The sequence below is a fragment of the Numida meleagris genome, chromosome 3, assembly GCF_002078875.1.
Source record: "Numida meleagris isolate 19003 breed g44 Domestic line chromosome 3, NumMel1.0, whole genome shotgun sequence".
Classification (NCBI taxonomy): domain Eukaryota; kingdom Metazoa; phylum Chordata; class Aves; order Galliformes; family Numididae; genus Numida; species Numida meleagris.
Window position 1 is genome coordinate 106,754,391 of NC_034411.1, and position 15,604 is coordinate 106,769,994.

The 15,604-nt window shown below is 51.4% G+C and overlaps 1 protein-coding gene across 1 annotated transcript in view; it reads right to left on the minus strand.

Moving 5' to 3' along the window:
* Positions 1 to 15,604, minus strand: part of ELP3 (elongator acetyltransferase complex subunit 3) — an 87,591-nt gene that overhangs the window by 727 nt on the left and 71,260 nt on the right. The gene's annotated exons all lie outside the window — the stretch shown is intronic.

Here is a 15,604-nt window from a genome sequence, read left to right on the forward strand (position 1 = left end):
GGGCTCCGCAGCCGCAATCCAATTTCCTCATTGAAGTGGAGGCTCCTCTCCTAATGAACCCCGCTGCATCCTGCAGCAGGACAGGTCTGTGCCAGCAGCCTCCCCCCCCCTTCACCTTATCTAATTACTCACATATGCAGACATTAGTCATCAGCAGAGGAAGGACTCAGCATCGCGGCACCGCTGTCCCTGCAGCTGGTGGGCAGGGATGGGAGGACAGACTCCGCAGCCCTCTCTTCCTCTTCCCCACAGCAGGGGGTGGAACCAGCTGATCTCTGAGGTCCCTTCCACCCTACGCCATTCTGTGCTTCTATGATTAATCTCAGAGCCTCCAGCCAGTTCCTGGAAACTGTGGCACTTGGAAATGGCTCTCCAGGAATGGCTGTGTCCCCACCGCACGGTGCCCGGCGTAACCCCTTCCTGCCTGTGCACCTGTGGCCACCTCGGCACCAGGAGCGTGTTGGAGAGCTGTGACGCGTTCCCCAAAGCATGCTGCAGTGCTTAGGAAGATGCCCGAGCACCACAGCTCCAGCCAATCCCTCCTCCTGGTCCTTAGACTGGATATAAGGAGAAGGATTTTTATGCTAAGGGTGGTGAGGCACTGGCACAGGTTGCCCAGAGAGGTGGTGGATGTCCCTGCAGGCACCCAGGGTCAGGCTGGACGGGGCTGTGAGCACTGATGGAGCTGTGGGTGTCCCTGTTCAGTGCAGGGAGTGGGACAGATGGCCTTTAAGGGGCCCTTCCAACTCAAACAGTTCTGTGATTCCTGCCCAGGAGAGCTGGCTCTCTGGCCTGCAGCAAGCCAACACCTGTATCAATACCTTGCCCCCAAATCCCCGGGGCTCATTAGCAGACACTGGGATGTGACATACAGACACTGGCAGTAAAACAGCAGAGCCACTCCACCAGCAGCCCAGAACTCAGGCGAAAGGATCAGCAAAATCAAAGCTGAAGAAGAATCCTCTTAAAGGACAACAGAGTAATTCAGATGACGGTTTTCAAACCACCTCGATTAGAGTTGGCTAACACTCCCTTTTTTTTTTTTTTCCTTAAGCTCTTGGGAAACGTGTAGATTTTAAAAGAAGGCAGCTGAGGTTGCAGCGGAGCATCGTGTGCTGCCTCCATTAATCTCAGAGCTATTAAGTGGCCCTAGTCAAGTGCCAGCTCCTCCTCGTTTGAGGGCAATGGGTTCAAGCCATTAACAAGACTGATGATGCAGCTGGCAGCCTCGTGCTCCTGGGGTCCCACGCAGTGCTGCCTCCTGAAGCACCTCTGCCGTCATCAAGCCGTGCTCGTAGCAGAACCTCTTGTACAGAACCACTGTCCTTCAACAGAACTACAGAATGGTTGGGTTGGAAGGGACCTTACATCCCACCCACACCCTGCTGTGGGCAGGGCTGCTACCCACCACATCAGGCTGCCCAGGACCCCATCCAGCCTGGGCCCAGGCACCTCTAGGGGCATCCACAGCTTCAGAAAGTTGGAAAGGAGCAGGCGAGAGGTGACTCAATGAGATCTTGGGGCATCCTGCTATCTCCAGCACTGCTGGAACCTTGTTTTTCAAGGCAAGAAGCTTTTTTTTTGAGGGGAAAAGTTCTCACGAAGATATCCCAAGAAGCAGCCATTGGGTTTGGGTACAGAAGGATGGAAGCCAAGGATCTGGCATTACAACCATTGGACAATCAGTTCCTAAAAGAGCTGGGAATTGAAGACATGGAATAAAAAAAAAAACAAACGGGGAGAGAAAGGCAGCGATGTGCTGCTCACAGGGCAGAGGGCAGAGCTCGTCCACGAGGCTCATCGTGCTGCAGCAGCGGGATCTGCGTTTGGAAGGGGGAAGGAAGGCAGGTGGGAGGTACGAGCTGCTGCACAAAGACTTCCTGGAGTCCAACCTGGTGCAATGGGAGCAGAGCAGCAGATGGGATCCCTTGGTGCTCAGCCCATGCATCTGCACTGTGCCTGGGATGCTGACTTCAGGCTGGACTTTTGGCTCCCCGGGCCCCTCCTTCCCACTGCATGCTTGGGTTGAAGCTGGGCAATGCGCCATGCGTTCAGACCTCGGTGTCTGGGCTGGATCTGCCTCTGGAGCACAGCTTGTGGCTTAGTTTTCTCTGAAAGGAACTGTGCTGAAATGCAGCAAGAGCCCCGAGAAGCAAAATGATGCACAGCAACTGAGGATGAGCTCAGGATTCACTTCAGCTGCTCAGAACCCAAACAGCAACAGACCCAGCCTACTGAGATGCCATTAATACAAATACTACTGTATACATGCATACAATACTACCTCTTTGTCTTCAGAGAATATCAGGAAATCACAGCCAGGGTGGAGGAAGGACGCTTTGCGATCAGCGTGCCACAACTGGGAAAGAAACGGGGTGTTGAAACGTGGAATTAAAAGCAGGCTGACAGCCAGCAGCCACGCTGCCTTCTTCCACAACAGCAGCAGAACTCAGTAGGCACTGCTGACTGGAATAAAAGATCCGTGGGGCACGAATGACTGCCCATAAATCATGACAAAGTCATCTCCATTGTGAGATCATCACAACTTTGTATGGATGCAAGGTCCAAACAATAGACAAAGGACTACGCTGCTGGCTTCTGGTCATCAGTGCACAAGAAGTAAGAGAATGAGAGCTATTAAACCAATGTGCATCTCGTCTGCTCACAAGTCACGCCAGGATAAGAGCTGGAGAAGCAATCCATAATGTCTAACAATACTGAAAGGAAAGTATGGGTGGCACCAGTTCTCTTCCCAGTCATAGCATCATCACAGAATGGCTTGTGTTGGCAGCGACCTCAAAGCTTCTCCAGTTCCAACCCTCCTGCTGCGGGCAGGGTTGCTAACCACTACATCAGGCACCAGCTCAGGGCCCCATCCAGCCCGGCCCTGAACACCCCCAGGGACACCTTGCTGCTCTGACTTACAGCGTGTGCACCTCAATGTCACATCTGCTCTCCCCAGTGAAAAGCAGCATCATTCCCAAAGTATCACAAAAAAAAATAACGCACAGGAAGGGAAGAGTAAGGCCAGGAGCTGTCACAAGAAGCTTTTTGACTTTCAAAGCCATCGCCAATTGCGTTTCTCAGTCTAGGCTTTTAAAATGGGCTTATAAACGTTAAACATTCCACACCCAACTTAGCAGTGAGTTTACTTTGAACTTAGATTTCAAACGACCCTTTCCAGATTAACCATCACCCATCTGGGAGCGCAGGGGCTCGGATCACTCCTGCCTGGGCAGAACCCACGGCCAGCTGAGGCTTTTTGGAAGCGTCCCTCGCCGCAATCTTCGATGACACATCCTCTGGCACCGGCTGCCCATTCATTTCACAGCCCTTTTGTTCTCTCCTTTTGGTGGTGGCTGAACAACGGCGAAGCCAACTGATAAAACCCCCAAATCTTTTTACCGTAACATTTAAACTGCAACATGAAACTAAAAGCAAACGAACCAACAGAGGACAGTGGAAGGTGACCGCTGTGTCAAGGTTAAACATTTCTGGCCCTGAAGGAGGATGGAGGAAATCAGCCTTCACTGCCCACGTGCAGCCCCCTGCCCGTGACCTTTCTATGCAAAGCCCATAAATACACCCTTCTGACTCAGCTCTGCCACACAGAAATATTGCAGTGCAGCAGCAGAGCCCGAGTATCCTCAAAGATTCCTTCACCATGGCTCACTGGGCACAGAACTAAGTGAAAATGAGATTGTTTTCAGGCTCATTAAAGAGCTACTAATAGTTCATAAAATTTCCATAGCAGAGACTTACCGAGGCACACGAGAGAATTATCTCTACACAGGCCTCCACATCTTTTGGCAACCACTGAAATCCTTCCCGAAGCAGCACAGTCAGGGCATGCAGCATCTCACAGCTTCCTTCCCCCTCGATCCATTTCTTAGAAGCAGTTACTGGAGCCCCGCGTGCCAGGCAGCATGAACCCACATCAGCTGAACCTTCCAAATTGCCTCCAACCACCCATGTGCCAACCGCAGTTCTGCTGGCAGTGAGAGCTCTCCCGAGTTTTATGGGACTGACTGCCTCACTCCGTGCTTTGCTTTGGGAAGAGAGAGCCCCGGGCTCACTGCATGGGCACCCGAATTGGCTGTAGGATCTCTGTTGGGTAGGGACACCGTGGCACCCAAATCGCTGTAGGATCTCCGTTGGGTAGGGACACCGTGGCACCCAAATCGCTGTAGGATCTCTGTTGGGTAGGGCTGTCCTTCAAGGGTGCTGAGCAAAGGATTATTGGTTATGCAGGCAATGGGGCAGGAAATGGTACCTGTCAAAGTGCCATGAACTTTACCCAGACCAGCAGCGAAACCCAAGCCAGCCTCTGGGATTTGGGGCGGCCGAGGCCCTCTCTGAGAACCTCCTTGTCCTCCAGGCATGTCTCCCGTGATCCGACTGATGCTGCCAGAGCATGAGGGGCACTCAAAGGCCATCATTCAGCAATCACAAAGCTCACATTTTGGAGCTCTTAAGACATGCGGTCGGGTGACTTGGAGAGTGACGTGAGCGGTGTGCAAGCCAACACAACCCCCCTTCTTCCCCGTGGTGTTGGTGGAGACTCGGGATTGCTTCTGAGAGAGAAGCTTTAGGTTTTTCTTTATATTTCTTGCCTCGACCTCCACCAAATCCAAGAAGAAACTTGGCTGGCTGTAAGAAAATGCCTTGTTGTGAAATCCACTGCTGTTCAGTTTGGACTTCATAGCACAGCCGGCATTTAACAGCACTTGGCAGCCACCCAGTGACCATCAGAGCCCAGGCAAAGGGACTTCTTCACGTCGGTAGGACCTACTTAAATGAGGAAGGGTCAAACCCATGGTTTCAAATACCTAGCAGAAGGGGAAGATGTGATAAAAGAACTTTTTCTTCTCTCTTGAGTACTGGACGCTAACCAAAAAAAACCACATCGCATTTCCAAAATGATACACGAGTTAAGAATGCACAGAACGTCCACGCACGGCCTCTGATCAGTTTGCTTTGGCATTTACAGTTTTCACAATGCTGGATTTTTACCTTCAGGGAAAACACGAGGCCGCCTCGCGTGAATGGCTACCAACCAACCGCCGCGAATGGTGACAATGGGGAGAAAGCCAAGGATGTGAGATAACCAGAACGCCTTATCACCACCAAGGAAATGGAAAAAAACCAACACCGTTAACATCTCTGGGGAAAACTGAGCACTTCAGAGCAATCAGAAACGTTATTAATTTAAGAAGCCAATGAATAACCCTTACATCAATCCCCGCAGCAAAGATGTGTTTTTTTTTAGATTAGACAATAGGCAACTTATTTCTCAAAAGCTCTTCAAGATCTAGGAGATAAAAACCTCTGGAAATTACAAGTAGGGCGGTTTGGAAACGTTACCCAGCATCTCACAAATGTGATGCTCTCCATTTTCAAATGAGCACAGAAAGGAAGCACAGACACGCTCCCTTCTTTTAAAACAACGCGTTCTGATGAGAACTACAGAGAACCACTAATGCTATGGCAGCCGTCAGAAAACACACACTGGGTAATGCAAAGGGAAAGTAGGAAGAGCCCTGGGCTCTGAGAGCTCTCCTGCAGAGCTCTTCCCGTGTGTTCCAGCAGTCTCTGGAGGGACCAAGCGCAGGATGGGAGAGTTCAGCACTTCGTGACCTCCTCCTGCCGCAGCAACCAGAAAGAGCTAATTAGCGCCGCTGTTAGACTTGTGATTTAGGTACATCTTTATGTACGTACATGATTATGCACAGCGCTTCGTAATCCTTTCTCTAGTAAGGGCTAAGTGATGAACAGCACCAAAGCCGCCAGCAGCAATTGTGCCTAACCTGCGTTCAGTGCGTGTGCTGCTGTTTCGGGGGCCTGGAGGAGAAACCCACACCTGAAAGCCTCTATTTCTTCTGCCAAATGAGAGTCTCGCTTCCTTCCCAGCGTTGTTAAACTTCTGTTTTCACAACACCTCTGCCTATCAGGGTGGTGCTGTTATCACCACGTCCCACAAGAAGAGCCGAGATCCCAAGCAGCCTGGAAATTTGTCTGAAATCTCAAATCACGGCTGTGTTAAGAAGTGTTTTGAAGCCCGGGGTCTCCCTTCATCAGCTCCCCAACTCCTCTGCTATAAAACGCTTTCAGATTGGAGACTGGATTACTCCTGAAGGCATGACCCACAGGCAGAAAGCCCTGAGCACCCCTGGCTCCCCCCCAGCCACATCCAGCCTCTGCTAGCAGAGCCCACGTCAGAAGGAGCGCTGCGGATCTGACGCAAATGCAAAGAGATCAGCCCTGTTCTGACAAAGCTCCAGCTCGTGGTCAGCCCTCCTGCTCGATAAACAGCACTAATGGGAGAAACAGCTCCAGTAACAAACAGGCAGACCTCTGTTCTCCCCTTTGCAACCTGCTCTTCATGCACTACACCTTTAATTTAATGGAAGCCAGTTTAACTCTACAATGGCTTCACCTGCTCTAGGACCTGGCCAATTTGAAAAGCTCTGTTCTTCTTTTGCATCCCTCAAATCCCTGTATTTAACTCCTGGAGGGACAGCGGGGGCTGCAGCAAGGAGCCTGACAGCCCTGCACACCCAAGTGCTCACAAGGTGCAAACACAGCAGCGCTGCTCTGGGAGGGTATTTTGGTACCTTGATAGAATAACTTAGTGAACTGCTTGTGAAGTTTTAGCAAAGCAAAGTGTTGTGTCACCATCCTCATTTCTGATGGGTTCGAATTAGCTTTTGAACCATCAAAGACCAGTTCTTCTGAAGTATTTTTGGTCTCACATTTAGATAGCATTAAAGGTTTCCCTAGGATCAGCTACCTACTCAACCTGTAGGTCTTAGGGTTTTCTTCCGAAAGCTGAGGTGGAGGGGCACACACTGGACGAGATGGAAACAGGCAGGATCCTTATCTGCTCTGCATTCCACATCTCTGCGGGAAGACCCTGAGGGTGGCATGGGGACATCAGGTTGGGTATCAGGAAACCTTTCTTCTCCAAAAGAGCAGTGATGCAGTGGCACAGGCTGCTCAGGGAGGTGGTGGGGTCATCATCCCTGGAGGTGTTCAAGGAACTTAGAGATGTGGCACTGAGGGATGTGGTCAGTGGGCATGGGGGGGTGGGCTGGGGTTGGACTGGGTGATCTGAGAGGTCTCCACAAGGAAAACCACAGCAGAAGCTTTCTGATATTACCAAATGGATCACTCTTATTTGTTCTTAAGGCTGAATCTCAAACCCAAGACTGTCACCAATACTAACAGGTAGAACTAAGGCACTGGTTTTGCAGCATCCAACTTTCGGGGTGCCTCTCAGCACACAGGAGATGCCCTGCTTACGGTTAGAGCTGCAGACTTGCCATTTAAAAATCAGTTAAGAACCATCGCGGAGCTTCCAGATGGTGAGCTTCCATCTCATTGATCTCTTTATTGCAGAAGCAACATTTCATTAATGACTACACAGGCCTGGCCCAGCCCAGCTGCACTGGCAGCATCCCCTGTCCGCAGCCACCATGCCAGCACGGCCTTTATGGTGACAGATGAAGCCCAGAGCTCGTGGATCTCCTGACTTTAAACCATGCACAATTAAATATTTACATGCAAACCCTTCTCTCACACTTAAGCAAAGCGCTGCCACCGGTGCAACCACCAGGCCTTGGGAGAGATGCAGGCAGCGAAATGTTTCTGCCTCTCGACCCCAAATTTGTCAAGTTCAAGGTCTGCGAGATGTTAGATGCACAGGCTGCGTAATGTCTTGAGGCTTCTTCCAGAGATGGTTGCTGAAACATTCATCCCATCTGGCAAAGTATTACTGAGAGACCGGGGATTTGGGATGACTCACCGAGCACCGGAGGAATTCACGATCAATTTTCTCTCCGAAGGCCTGGGAGGCTCTCAGCGCCGAGGCAATCTCGAGAGCGAGGCGCCCAGTTATTAGCACAGCAGCCTACCTGGGCCCCCACCTCCCCCATGGAACCCCTACGGAGCGCTCTCCCCCCACAGCTGTGGGGCTCAGCTCCAGCAGCCGCCCGGCTCAGGAAGGCAGGGGCTTCTCAGAGCCTCTCTTGCTCATCAGAGCCAGGAGGAGGATGACGTACACCAGTGTCTCCGTGCCGAGGAACAGCTAAAAGGTGCCGCAGAGCTGCAGCTGAATAGCTCAATCAGACACTAATGACCTCTGGTAACTAAAACCGGTGGGAGAAAAGAGCAGAAAGCCCCACAGCCACCAGGGATCCCTGCAATGTGTTCCCCTAAGCAACAGGCACACGCAGCAGCTGCAGTGGCTCTGCCTGGTAGTTACCACCTGACACCTTCTTCCTAAAAAGCACCAGGACCCTCCAAAGCACAGCGCTTCTGATGAACAAGAAGCGAGAAACACCAGGAGAGGAAAAATCTATTATGATTTAACTTCATTTTTGGGGGCACTTCTTGCAAATTCCCAATACAATTCCTAGAAGTTGGGGTGTTTGCCTGGGCCCCAGGAGCAACGCGGGTGGGCAGAGCCACTCGGCCACCAGCCCCACTCCCACCTCTGCAGTGCGAGCAGCGTCCATGTGACAGCAGATGAATGAACGCTGCTTCGGAACGGTGCAGCCCTCAGCCCCCACCTGCTCTGTGGAAACATAAGGAGAGATTTTTACACTAAGGGCGGCAAGGCACCGGCACAGGTTGCCCAGAGCGGTGGTGATGTCCCTGCAGACACCCGAGGTCAGGCTGGACGGGGCTCTGAGCACCTGATGGAGCTGTGGGTATCCCTGTTCAGTGCAGGGAGTGGGACCAGATGGCCTTGAAGGGTCCCTTCCATCTCACCCAGTGCTGTGGTTCTACAAAATACCGACTGGCTTTGTTCTGAACACAAAGCACGCGGAGCCGGGCGGTTCGTGAGGGCTGTGTGCGTTTTGCTCCGGTTCCTCCCCATCTCCTCAGCTCCTCTGCTGCTCCCATTAAGGATGCCCGGCACCACCTGATCCCACACCGCCGCCATTCAGAAATCCAGCCTGCCTTCCCCTCACCACCTCCGGCCCCGGCGCACTCGGGCGTGAAGCATTCCTGGCCTGCGTCCATGTTAATTTTCTACTTGACAGCACACAAATAGAAACCTGGTCTGGGGGAAAACTGATCATCTTGCCGCATAGTAATTAGCTTACGGCGGGGAGCGGCGGCGGTGCCAGACCTCCACGCCGCGATAAGGCTGCTACGTCACCGAGACCGAGCGGGGCTACGGAACAATCTCGCTGCAGGGAGACATGAATGCGCTGCTTCGGAAGCCGGGCTGTGCCGGTGTGGATTTGGCTGTGGTTCCAGACGCCTCTCCCGGCCTGGGAGCAAATTATCGATGAGTTTTGCTTAAAGGCGAGCGGAGACGGCGTAGGCACAGGTGACAAAATGCCTGCACTTAGAGGAGAAAGGAAAGGGTGGTTGTTAATGGAGCTCGGCGCGTTCGGTTTTAACAGGGCAAGCACCTGCGGTGGGGGAATTCAATCGCATCCCTCACCCCTCCCGAACAAGCATCTTCTGCGCAGAGATAAGGAGACAATCCTGTTGGTACAAGCCAAGCCAGCCCGCTTTCCTGATGCCAGCATAAACAGATAACGCTGACAGACGTCACAGCAGCCGCTGCAGTCGAAAAAGCTCTTCCGTGCAAGAGCACTGTATTTATAGAGCTGGCTTTTAGCAGCGGAAAAATCATTTACAATCCTCACAGCGCGTCGCTGCTTTGTCTGTGCATTGCTGGCCCTTGCCCTTGGAGTCGCCAGCAGCCTCACCTATGGCACCGTGGCTTCCAGGTCCACCACGCCAGGCAGGCGGCTCACCTGCTGCAAGCTGCGTGCCCACAGGGCCAGCCAGCAACACACCAGTCCCATAAGGACGAGACGGGAGCATGAAGTTGCCTGTCTCCTTTTAGCAGCTGCTTTAGGATAGGTGGATCGGGACGGAGACAGCTATTAGGAAGCTGGATACGTTCAGTTCCTCTGCTGGGAACGAAAGGAATCCTCAAGGCACTGCCTCATCTTGGCAGGTGAAACTGGGATTGTGGGGGGGTAAAGCCAAGAAGCCAAGTGCTGTCACAGTTAAATGGCAGCCGGCTTCTGCCGTGTGCAGGGCTGGGTGGGGGCAATCACTTGTGCTGACACACAGGCAATGCCTACAGGGCTCTGCATGTGCCACTGCTGTGAAGTTCAGTGGCTGTCACACAGAGCAGACGGGTGTGAATATGTGAAGGGCACAGAGAGGCAGTGCTGGATGGTACGGCTGGCGTTTTGAGATGATCCCACTGGAAAACCACATGGGTATCAGCAGTTATCCCTGAGGCTGGAGGGGGCACATCCTTTAAAACAAAACAAAAGCCCCAGAGCACGCAGGAACGTTACACCCAGAGCCAAAGCAAGGTGCTTTAGTGCCAGGGCAGGATGTGGGTTTGGCACTGCCCCGACCCTTCTCACAAAGGGGAGCATGAGATGAAGGACTTGGCAAGGAGCTGGAGAAGCACAACAGCCCAGAGCCTGGAGGGGCCTGGAGGAGCGTGGCACAAAGCCAGGCTGCCTGCACAGCCTCTGACACATGGCTGTCTCTTGTCCTTTTAAAAGGAAGCGGGGAAACATTTCTGCCATGTTTTTCAGTACGATGCTCAACTACTGTGTTGTAAAGAGAAGAACGCCAGGCTTGAAATGTTATTGTTCAGATGTTTCAAGTAGTTGTAAAGCACCGGCTTCAATCTCTCTGGTCATCGTTACTGTAAAAGGCAGCCTCCAAAATCAGAGGGTGACAACAGAGTCATCACATTGGTGCTTAAAGGGAAAACGAAGGACCTGTAATGGATGAATTTGTTCAAGCACATCGAGTCTGGAGCTGTACACTTCTGCGGGTTAGAAGGGAGAGGACTCGTAGGATGGCTTGGATTGGAAGGGATCTCAAAGATCATCCAGCTCCAACCCCTGCTGCGGGCACTACAGCAGGAAGCCCAGGGCCCTGTCCAACCTGGCCTTGAACCCCTCCAGTCTTCTGATATTTCAGAATTTGCTACACGCTACTTTCCAGGAGCTCATGGCTGGTACTGTGTTAAAGAAATAGTGTAATTCTTTAAACACATAATTTTCCTGAAACCAAAGCACTGCAGTGTAAAAACACCAGTCCAACTGTCATAGAACCACAGAACGATTACGGTTGGAAAAGAGCTCTAAGATCAGGAAGTCCAAGTCCAACCCATCCCCACCAACCCACGTCCTACCTCGAGCCACCGGTGTGCACATCCCATACGACTGCTTACAGGACTAGGGACTGGTGGGGCTATTTATGGGATGCAAGCAGCAAAGTCAAAATTATGCTAACAGGAATGCTCAAGGAGACACTAGGAAAGCCTACAGTGAGGGCTGTCCTTCGTCTACCTTGACTTAGGCTGAAGGACGACTTCCCCCTAGACTGAGATACAACACAAGGCATTCCAACCAACACCAGAAAGCTCACGGAAAGGGATGGGGAACGGAAAGGGATGGGGAGAGAAGTTTATCAGCTGTTGCAGGCAGATAGACTGGCAAGGCAGGAAGTCCCTGGGGGCTATCAAATACAAAGGCACACTCTGCAACTCCAGAAGTCCTCTGGCAGCCAACGGCTGGAGGGAGAGATGTCATATCCCTACCTGCTATTTCCTCCCTTCCCCAGACAGCCAGCACTGCAGTGTCAGAAGTGACACTGATGTGGCCTGCTGCAAAGGCACAATCTGGAGCATGCATGCTGCAAGTGGGACAGAAGAACAACAGGTACGAGGGCTGCACCGTGCTTTCGCCGCGGGCTGGGAGGAACGCGGGTTACGACGGCTCAGCTCGCTTGTTTGTTCTAAATCATCCTCTGAATGCTGTGGTTTCTGACCAAAAAAAAAATCCGCAATGGTTGAGTCACTGCACACAACTGCTCTTCACTGACTCCCAGAGGAAAGCGCTGAGACCTATGGGCTGCAGAAAGGGAGGTACAGCCTCCACATGGAGCTCACCCAGATCCCACCTGCCACTTGGACGGGGGGACAGGAGCAGAAGGGATTGGGAGAGCAGCATCCTTCCCAAAGGAGAGGAAACGCTGACTGCAGAACTCAAGCACCAAATGCAGAGCTCAAGCACTGACTGCTGCCAGAAAGGGAGAAGTGACGACAAGTGCAACGAGCTTCCTGGCCCAGCCACCGGCCTCAAGCACCATGCTTGGACGTTTCCAGTGCCTAAGGGACTTGTGGACATCAGAGGAGCAATGTGTTTGCAAGAGTTTTAGTGCAGTTTGGTAGGGGTGGACTTTTTTAGAGGGGAAAAAAGACGTAAATCCAAAGCAGGTACAACCAGAAGGAAAAAGAAAATAAAAAAACCAACACCGACAAAAAAAAAAAAACCAACAACAAAAAACACAACAACAAAAGGCAAAGAAAACACACATGCAATTACAAATGCTGGAAAATGGAAAAACAGACATTTCAGATCAGACCTCCCCAGAGCTCTGAATAATGGAGTGATGCCTCCAGGGTCTACCATTCAGCTACCCAAGCCTGCATACTAATACACTACTCACATCAGAAGAGTAGAAAGGCACCACTCATGCAGAAAATTACCTTAAATGAGCAACGACTTCATGATAAACAAGCCACTCGCTTTTTTTCACTTTGCTCTTTGATTTAGGTGGTGGGGGGCACCTCCTCCTTACCATGGAGGAGCAGGGAGCACAGTGATGGCTCTGTGCACATGCCCTGCAAGCAGGCCCCCGATGCCTCGCTGTCGCAAATACTGGATTCTGGTTTGTTTGGTCAAACTCTCAGACACGACAGTGCACCACCAGCACCCAAGAGCAATGGCTTCTCCCATTCCCCATCACGTTGGCACCATCATTTCCCTCCGCGATACCAGAACCCAAAGTGCCCTTCCTGCCTTGCGAACGCTCATCTTCCCTTACAAATGCACTCATTGATTCCATAGTCAATTAAATGCGCTTCTCCCACCGGCCCTCTTCAAATGAAGTGATATTTAACGAGACGCTCTGCGAGGCAGCTGCTGTAGAGCCCAGCCTGCTCCGTGCATCATTCCCCGGTTCACTGCCCATGATGGCTCCTGGGTTCCCAACGCCGGGGTCCTCAGATTTTCCTTTGTTTGGAAGTAACCTTGCATGGTTTTTAGGCACCATTGTAATAAGCGACGGCAACCAGCTTAAACCCTGCTGCGTCTTTCTCCGTTTCTGCCTGTAGATTAAACACCTCTAAGAGCAAAGAGATGCATTACCAGAAGACAGGTTCGGCTGAACCTGCTTATTCCAAGAACAGCAGGGAGAACAAAATACTCTGGAAGGAGTCCGCTGGGAAGCACTGAAATTTGTTCCTAGGAGTGCAAGCAAATGCACTCTGAAGGAGTGCAGGCGCTGATGGCATTTGTTTGTACAGTCCTGGTTTGCATGTAATTGAGAAAGAAAATCTGCTAACTCTCATGAGCACGCAGCTCTTGACAAAGGGAGAAGTCCTTACCCCTGCTCTGCTCGGGGTGATGGCAGCTCTGAGATGCAGGATGCTGCCCAGGGCACAGGGCGAGCTGGTACCTCGGGTGGGACATCCCCCACTCCCCATCAGCCTCCAGCAGTGAGCACAGCTCGCTGCAGATAAGCCTGCCTTAAGCCACACGTAATTCTTGGCTAAAGCAGCAGTTGGAAAGCCGGACTGCGAGCCTGCATCAAATTCGGATTGTAACCACGACAAAGATGAAACCTGCAACTTGAGGAAATCTACACTCAAAGCTTTCACTGAAAACAAGCTTTAATCCCTTCACCTCGCGCAGCCTTGAAAAGGAGGATTACCAGCGGTGGGCGGTGCGGGAACGCTGCTGGTCAGAGAGGAAGATTCCCATGAAAGAAAACTACTTATTTTTAAATCCCTAAAAACTGCTATTGCTCACAGTTCTGATTCAGGTCTATTTATACCCCCGCGCGTTATAAGTCACTCGTATGGAAGTCACCTCCATCTCTTCATGAGTCTGACTAATCCAAACTCACAATTTGTGTTGTATTAATATCATTATCAATGTGATCGTTATTATTGGGGTTTCAGAGGCTAGAGAATCGTTTGGGTTGAGAATGGGGAAAGGGTTGTTCAGGAAGGAGAGCGCACAAAGAATGTAGCCCCATCCATTCAATGCCGGCCCACTGCATTTTGTGCTAGGTTGGTCTTACTGGTTCCTCCTCTGCTTACTCCAAGAAAAGCTCCTTCAGAGCTTCCTAGCAAGGAAGCTGTTGTACTCAGCACTGGCAAGGCTGCACTTCCGCTGTTGTGTTCAGCACTGGGCCCCTCACTACAAGAAAGACACTGAGGTCCTGGAGCGTGTCCAGAGAAGGGTAACAAAGCTGCAAAGGATCTGGAGCACAAGTGTTATGGGGAGCGGCTGAGGGACTGATGGGTCAGTCTGGAGTAGAGGAACTCAAGGGAGACCTGTATCACTCTCTACACTGCCCTGAAAGGAGGTTGTGGTGAGGTGGGGGTCAGCCTCTGCTCCTGGGTAACAGCAGTAGGATGAGAGGTGATGGCCTCAAGTTGTGCCAGGAAGGGTCAGGTTGGACATTAGGAAACATTTCTTCTCAGAAAGAGAGGTGCTGCAGTGGCACAGGCTGCCCAGGGAGGTGGTGGGGTCACTGTCCCTGGAGGTGTTCAGAACTGTGGGGATGTGGCACTGAGGGACGTGGTCAGTAGGCACAGTGGGGTAGGATGGGGCTGAGCTTGGTGACCTTAGAGTTCCTTTCCAACCTGAATGATGCTGTGATTCTATGAAAGCATGAAAGGAACAGGCAGAAGGCTCCATGCCCCTGAAGTGATCAGATTTCCAAAACTTAAAACTTATCTCAGTGCATTATTGCCTAGGGATTGTGGACTGCCCATATGCACAAAGTCTAAATAAATGAAGATTGGTTCCCACTTTCCAAAATATGCTCAGCTGGGACAGTTGATGAAAGAAAGGTGAAAGTCTCTGGTCCATACTACACAGAAGTTAGGCCACATGACTTTAATACAGGCTACAAACAAAGGTATTTTATGATATTTTATGTCTGAATATACATATAAAAACAGAAAAGCTTCCTACCAAAACACAGAATGCCAGGGTTTGCAGGCATGCCCTTGCTTAAGGACAACAATATTCCTGCTCATCCCTACACTGAAATCCCAGCTAAGACATGATCAAGCTTATTTTCAAAGCTGTTACGGTACTAAACCTTCAAAACTGAAGTTCATTAAGAACTACGCAGTAGCTATTCCATAGCACCAATCCGCCAGTATGGCTTTATCCTTGGCTTCTCCCAAACTCATCTAATTAATTTCTTTCCAAAGGCTATCCATCTAAAGCACGCAAACATCACGGAGCCAATTCATTACCATTCCCATGTTTCTACTTATCTCGGGCCACTTCTTCTCTTGTTAACGGCCGGTGAGATTGGCATTTCTAACAGCAATGGCCCTGCAATGGCAGCACAGCCCCCGGGAGCCCTGTTGAACCCCATCCATCCCCCTGCAGCGCTTCACAGCTCCATCCTATGGCCCCTGGAGCACACCCTGCCAGTCGGTGAGCTCCGAGGCAGCCCACGAATCAACACCCAAGATGAACTACGGGACGCTGATTACTCGAGTGATTTATTACTT